Below are 8,379 nucleotides of genomic sequence, written 5' to 3'. Positions count from 1 at the left end.
ATACATTGCCTTGAGGTAAAAACGTTTTGTGTTTCTTTTTACCCTATACAAAGAGAGAGAATTTTAAATTCTTGATCACTCAAAGAAATTAATGAATCTAACTGACCTGATCCTCAACTGTTGCTAGACCTACATAGAGACGCACTTTTCCTTTGTCTGTGCGAGAACATTTCTCTGACTTAAAACTTCTTCAAAAAGAAACGTAGTCATAACGATACCACAATTAACCAGTGATAATATGAAGAGATGAGTTTAACCAAGGTGAAAAAATACTGATGCACATGAGTACAACATTTTAAAGAGGAATATATATATATATATATATATATATATAGACGTTCGCTCGGGTTTTCGATAAACCATAAGGACGAAGGGGCAAGCAAAATGCCATGGGTTATCAACTCAAAACAATAGAGTGAATTTTGATCGGATGTCATCAAAAGCCAAACCTAACTTATCAATGTTTAAAATTACTGTACATGGCAAATCAAAAAATATGACTCCTTTACTAAACAGGAAAATGGATAATGGATAGTGCGCTGGACTGTTGGGCGGGAGGTCGAGGGTTCGAGCCCCGGCCGGACCAACACTCAAGGTCTTAAAATAATTGAGAATCTGCTACCTTTCTATAACATTAAGAAATGGTTAGATATTCTAGCCTTCTCAGATAGGGACGAATAAATGGAGGTCCCGTCTGCTGCAGCGTTGGGGGTAGGAGACGTTAATTTCCCACACACGAGATTACTGTGTGATGGATATCCTCTCCCGGGATGGGATCGTGGGATGTACAGGCCCCCATTTAAACCAGCTTTAAGCTGAACTTGGCTGGCCTGTCTAAATATCGTAAATACAAATACAAATACGAAAAATCTGCTTTTAACCTCTCATCAGTCACCATTTACATTCTCTAGTCTTAGGCTGGGTTTACTACACAAAATCAAACAAGACAGGTGTATTATCCCACCAAATTACCATTTTAGATAGCGATTGCCTCAACTCAAATCATTTTCAGTCAATAGCTCCCCCAAATTGTCAAGTTCCTGAGTGCTGGAGCTACCTGTCTCGAACTTAAACCATTGGTCACCTCTCGAGAAAAGAAACACCTAAACCCAGTTCTTTTTTCCATCGAATTCCTCCCACTTTGTATAAGAGATCTGAAAGGAAGGAACCTAGGCGGGAATTATAATCCATTCGAGTTCTTTGAAGAGGTTCTTAGCCGATGTTAAATACCAATTACCATGCCATATAAATACCAAAGTGTAATCGAGAAAATCTAAGAGACATTCATTTCTCATTGTAACTAGGAAGAACAAAAGTATTTATTACAGACAATGCAACTCACCCGTGTATAGAGAACTGTGTTCATTTGTGGAAAAACATTGCAGCAAATACACAGGTAAAATATCTTTAAGTATGGAAACGAAAAGTTGTTTCTGTTTCTTTTTAAACTATTTAAACTTTATATTAATCTCTGTTTTAAAGTTGCTATCAGCTGATTCATTACGAATTTTCATGCTTTCAGTTGCACTTTAAGACAACGAGATACAGTCGAAAAATTAAGAATGAGTTTTTAAAACCAATAAAACTATTCCTCCTATTTTTCAGTTTAAAAGCCTGCCAATTTGTATCTATGCAAGGTATGTTCACAACACATTCAAATCAGTGCGCAGGTTCGTGTTCTGAAAACTTAATTTTGAGTACAAACCACGGACATGTTTGTTCAGGACAGTCGTTCTTTTTAAGGCCTTGGAGCACAAGGTATACGAGTTACACCCGCAAGAACATTTGTCTTTCAAAGGCAAGTTCACGAATGTCGTACGCACATGATCCAGCAGCCCTCGTATAGATTTGGTGCTTAGTGAAGCTTAAAAGGAATAGTAAAAATATTTTTCAGAAACAAAGTTACCTTCACACAAATGACCAGCGAAAAAAGCGTCCTACTTACTGTTCATTACAAATACCATCACAATCTCTCTTTAAATAAATGCGACCTCACATTTGATAGCCATAGCAACTGGTACAAAATCACGAGTTAAAGAAAAAAATTAGTCATTTACCTTCAGTCGGAACTGACTGGTAACGTTAAGTGTCTTTTTCCATAGAAAAAAAAAGAGATACCGTCGCAAATCTTTCTGAGTTAAAAGTATCGGAGCGATCTTGCCAGCTTGTAATGATAAAGAACGGAATTCCAATCTGTTCCGATCAAATGATAAGCACCCATATCTTAGACGGAAACAGAAGAGTACACATCCGAACTGTCAGCGGACAACTCACTGGAATGGTTCACAAGTGGCCCGCCGCCATCAGTATATGCTCATCACAACAAAAGAACAACTATGCTACTTCCACAGCAAAAAGTTAAAATTTAAAGAGGGACACCAACGTGCCCTATTCAAATCACTGCTTAAAGTGGGACCAAGGTAACGTGCGTGTCCGCCGCTTACGAAAGCTTGCAAAAGTAAGTCTCTGCATCCGCATAAGATATAGCTGCTTAAGAGAATAATTTTTCTAAACACGGTGTCGTCCCAACAAATCCATAACTATCATCCATCAATTATTTATGCTTGCACGCGATTTGTGTCAACACATCATGTGAATGAATATGCCCCAGCTAAAACTGGGATATACCTGGTGATATACCATAAGCGATGTTGCCCAATTTGCGAAACTCAGTCCACTGAGATGAAAGTCTTCGTTTAATGTCAAGGATAAAATCGACCCAAATCAGTTTGGGTGCCTGAAGGGAACCTCAACAACTTATTGTTTACTGGACATGATTCACACCTGGCTTACGTACCGCGACTCACCCGGGCGACACCTCCGCCTTTGCTTTCTAGATTTCTCTAAGGCTTTCGATCGTATCGGGTACAACGTACTGATAGAGAAGCTTCTGGGCTTAGGAGTTCGCATATTTTTAATACCGTGGATAATAAGCTTCCTGACTAACCGTCGACAACGTGTTAAGTTACCTGGCCCCATCTCTGACTGGCTTCCAACAACAGCTGGCGTCCCCGAGGGAACAAACTTCGGTCCAATATTGTTCCTGGTGATGATAAATAACTTGAACATCTCTGATCCTGAATCCTGCACTTGGAAGTTTGTAGATGATGTTTCGTTGTCTGAGGGGCTCGTAAGGAACAGCACCTCAACCATCCAAACAAGTCTCGATACTGTCGCCTCTTGGAGCTCCAGTAACTGGATGAAACTCAACGCTAAAAAGTGTAAAGAAATGCGGATATGCTTTCTCAAGGAACCCACAGAACTCCTTCATTTGAAGATCGGCGACCAACAATTAGAGCTTGTAACTTCACACAAACTACTTGGCCTAGTGATCCAGAATAACTTAAAATGGAACAATCACATTGAAGCTACTGTCACCAAGGCTTCTAAACGCCTACACATACTCAGAGTACTCCGTCGAGGGGGTGTGGAGATGAATGATTTAACCACTATCTATATCTAACTGATACGATCTGTTCTTGAATATTGCTGTGTAGTATGGCACCTCGCCCTCCCATCCTACCTTTCACAAGAGCTAGAACGAATACAGAAGCGTGCTCTTAAAATCATAGTACCTACTTTATCTTACCCAGAAGCTCTGCAATTCCTTCATTTAAGAACATTAGTTGATAGACGTAGTGAACTTTGTGTTAAAACTCTTGAAAATATCTCAAAAGGAGGGTCACTTTTTAAATATCTCCCGAAAGAAAGAAAGCAAGTGCATCAGTATCAACTGAGGAACGCTAGCAATTTTTCAGTGACTAAATGCAGGACCGAAAGACTGCGCGGCAGCTTTTTCCCAAGGACTATTTTAGCCTTCAACAATTAATAGTTTCTTTTTATATATATTTGCATACCCACATAGTTAAATGTTACTTCTTAATTATTTAATTAATTATCTTGTATTTCTAAACCCATTGTAGCCCAGTCCCTATCCACCCCTGTAATTTTATATATTTGTTAAATAATTGGAACCACATTGTAATTCAGATTTTCTGTGAAAATGTGAGAAATAAACTTATCTACTACTACTACTACTACTACTACTAATTCAAAACGAGATAGTGTTAGGCTATTGCTACAGAATAGGGCGTTATTTTTTTTCTCATGTTTGTTTGTCATAAAGTCGCACCTGAGAACACCGAAAAGTAACAATCCCACGCAGTAAACAGTAACCGGTTTGTATTTTTTCTTTTTTTTTTTTTGTTTTTTACAGTGCGTTGCAAAAGTATTTGATGGATAATAAACACAGTATGCTCCATTGGGGGTTTAAATATGCACGGATATTTGCCGTGGACATTATCTGTTCCGAGATGTGAACAATTTTACAAGAGCGAAGCTGGAGGGTAACTGTCATGTGAACAGATAATGTCCGCGGACAAATTTCCGAGTATATTTTAACGCCAAAAGAGGGCTGTTGTTTAGTTACTCAGCTCAGCAAGAGGGCAGCAACATAAAAGTAACCTTTTTGAATGGCCAGTAGAGCAGAGCGTCAACCTGACCGCGCAAGACTACTAAGAAGATAGAGATATGCGTTCCACAACCCTTTTCATCCCCGTTCAAGTCAATGCGGGCTCACATTTTGTAATCAGAGCGACTAGCTTAGTGTAGAAACCTGGGGCTGTACAGATCAGTTGTATCCACGATTATTTTCAAAAACATAGTGTCGTCCCTGACATATGCATGATCATTCAACTCAGCAAGTGAGCAGAACATCGGACACCCACTGGCGATGTTTATCTCTCTTCTTGGCCTCTTGAAGGATGAGCTGTTCGGATCAGGTCTGAAGGCATCATTCACGTGTTCCACGTTATCTTGATCCAGCAACATGAAGGTGACCTTCTGTCTGAATGGCCAGCGGAGTAGAGCATCATACTCACCACGCATGATCACAAAGAACATGGAGATGTGTGTTCCTTTTCCCATACCATCCCCGTTCAGATAAATGCGGGCGCACATTTTGTAGCCATGGCGACTGGTGAAGAAACAAGGGCTGTAAAAGGAGACTTGCTGCCCAGTAACTGCATCATTTCGTTTACGAGCGTAATCAGAAATCTTCCACAACAGCTGGCCATCGTAGCTTGAGAACTCTTGCTGTCTTACGTATTCCTCCAAATCAGCCAGGGCGGGCACGTTCCTAAGAGCTAGCGTGTGCTCAATAGATTCAATTCTTCGGTCATGCCTTCTGGAGCTCTCCTGGGTGGTGTCAACTTGCCTTCTACAGGTGTCTAAAGCTTCTCGGTCTTTCTGCTGCCCATCTTGGATTTTGCGCACCCTCTTTGAAATATTATATAATTCATTTCTCAAGATATCCATCTCAAAATATACATTGCTATGAAACTGTTTGTGATGCACTTAGGAAAATTGACAAAAACAAACTTAGCGTGCAAGAAGACCCTCTCTATCGGCGCGTTTCTTCGCCCGCGAAAATGTTGGAGGCCTTTAGAAAAGCGAGTAAGCGATAGGTCTGTAAGCTGTCTGGAACTGTTAGTTCCACACCCCATGGGGACCTCTCGCCGACCCGCTTTCCTCAAGGCTCGCGGGCAGAGAAAAAAATACAAAATTTACACAAACTATTGTAAGAAGGCACTGTCTATACATTTGAGATTAAACATGTAGTCTGGAGTGGATAGCCTCCAGTACTACAGTCAGTCATGCCTCTAAATTTCTTTGCTTCAAAACAAACGTGTGTACCGTAATAACTAGATTTAACGCCCAGAGCGCTTATTTACTTTTGGTACGTCAAGGAAGGGCGCTTATTCGAAACAGGGCGCTTATTCGAAACAGGGCGATTATAAGGGACAGGGCGCTTATTTCTTTGTTTCGAAACAGTAGAATATGCGAAACAAAGCCTTGATCCTTATGTGAAAAGGATCAAAAGGATCAAGAAGACTGGGAAACGGACTTGTTGTTCCTGGGTCCCTCCTGGCTAAAAATTACTAGCCAAGCAATCGTCGTAAAACTTTATGACGAGATCGTTCGTTTGAAGGAACTGTTTACTCACAAGCACACAAAGTAATAAAGACATACTTAAGGGGGGCGCTTACTAGAGAGGGGTGCTTATTATCACGAGGGGTGCTTAATTGAATCATTACGGTACCTCAATTAATTTGCTACTCTTCTCTATCATTTATTTGACATGGCATGCGGTTTATATACAAAAAACGATAATCATTACAAATTTCAGAATTTTAGCTGCCATGCAAATCTGGCTCAAATTAAAAAATGCTTCACACATGTTAAGTCCATCGATCCTCGACAACCAGGTGGCCTAGAACGAGCAAAGATTAGAACCTGATTTCGTAGCGTAGAGCGCAAGTAACAGTAACATAAAAAAATTGATGGATTAAAATTAAAGAAATGGAATCTCGCAGACTGTACCTCTTACTTCTAGAATGCTACAAGGTAGTGTTTGGGTTAAATAAACTTAATATAACGACTTTAACGAACTAAGTACAAATCTACTCGAACAAATTATTCCTTTCTATCTCTCAAACTAGCAAAATGTATTACACTCCCAAATATTCTTTCCCTGTCCATGAGGTAAGAGAATGGAACAGTCTGCTGAGAACTGTGGTCGAATTTGGTTGTTTTAGTAAGTTGAATTCTATCTAGTAAATAGCATTCTCTCTGAAGAGGAATGAAACCAAAAAAAGATCAATTCAAGGTTGCTTTGAAACATTTTAAAGCACATTCACCCCAAATATGTCAGACTATTGTCTCATAATTCAAATAATAAGGAGATTTAGGACCAATTGCTATCGCAGAAAATGGGAAGAATTAGACTTCACTCTAATTTGCACCCCTCATTAATATGATGATTTTTTTATTTCTTTCCTGTCAGATCTGTTGTAGATTTAAGAAAATTTGAAGGCTGCCGTGGCAAGTTAATGTTTTTCGTTTTACATTTGCTGAAAACATAGTCCTATATCTGACTAAAGGCAAAACCTTGTTCCATGAAAAACTTACCCTAAAAATACCAAAGCAACGGTATCTCCCACCAAAAAGGAAACAAGGAAAAGAAAATTAACGAAAAGGTTACATCAGGGTTTGTACACTTTTTCAGAAACAAACTTTATTGCTTAAGTGAAGCAGATTTCTAGGACTTTCCAGGACTTGTATTCTTTTTCCAGAACTTCCTAGTCCTGGAAAATGTCAAAATAAAATTCCAGGACCGTCCAGGTTTTTCAGGACCTGCACTAACCCTGTTACATGTGCTAAAAGCCAAGAATTAAATGCTGGAAAGTAAATTTAGTTTGCATTTGTGCTGATAGTATACTAATCAAGCAGAGCTAAAATTTAGGTAATGTACAAGAAGGGTCCAAGAATTTTGATGTCTCTTCCTTTTTCACTTGACATTACGTTTGCAATTGGTAACAAAATATCACCTCAAGGTCACGTAGTTTCCCTTGCCATGGACATCCCTGAGAGGTGCAAGATACCACCAAGTTGAGAATTTCACAACGCATTTGATTACATCGGGGATCTTCTCTCTGTTAGAAGATGACAAACACCAAATTACTCACAATTAGTCTCATTGATGAATTATTACCTAGATTATATTTCTATATATTTGGAAAGCATTTTAAACATAATACAATTATGATCAGGGAAATCAACTCATCACAGAAGATAGAGTCCCAAAATATTCAATCGATATTTATAGTTAGCAAAATACTCATAAATGGCTACTCTGTCCAGAACTGTGTAGACGTTCCTTCCTAATTTCTGTACGTATATAGCTAACAACAGTGCAAGTTAATTTTGTCCATGTAAAAACTCCGAGTGACTAGTCAATTACAAATCAAAGCTCGTGTTTAAATTATGGTATGTTTAGTAAGTTGACATACCCAAAACTAGTGTTACTATTTCATTAGTGAAGAAACTTAAACAAAGGCAATGGCATTTTACTCTGACAGGCATATTTTACAATCTGCAAGTATTATATAATAGTCTTACATAATTGTGTTTTATATGTAATGTAAAAAACCTGCAGATAAGCCGCACCTTTTCATCCAAAAATCATTGCTAGAAATTGGAGGTGCAGCTTATCTGTGGGAACAATTGAATAAGGTATTGTGAATGACAATGCCAATTTTCTTAACATACCCAATCTAATGCCAGGTTACTAACCTTCAAATGTTCCGCTTGCATCCTTAATGTAATTCAAAAATCTATGGAAAAACTATGTTGAATGAAGAAATTCCTCTCAACAAATACCAGAAAAAGATCAATCATATATCAAAGTTGGTAGAAACAATATTTAAATGCTAAAATTGTGGGCAAGACTTTGAAGTATTTTCCGTTGCAATGTTAATAATGAGTTTACGTTCGATGAACAGTGGATGAAGAAGACTTCTCAAGACTCAACTTTGGATT

The sequence above is a fragment of the Stylophora pistillata genome, chromosome 4 (assembly GCF_964205215.1).
Source record: "Stylophora pistillata chromosome 4, jaStyPist1.2, whole genome shotgun sequence".
NCBI lineage: Eukaryota > Metazoa > Cnidaria > Anthozoa > Scleractinia > Pocilloporidae > Stylophora > Stylophora pistillata.
The sequence above is the reverse complement of the archived record's forward strand: the minus strand, read 5'-3'. Positions refer to the sequence as shown.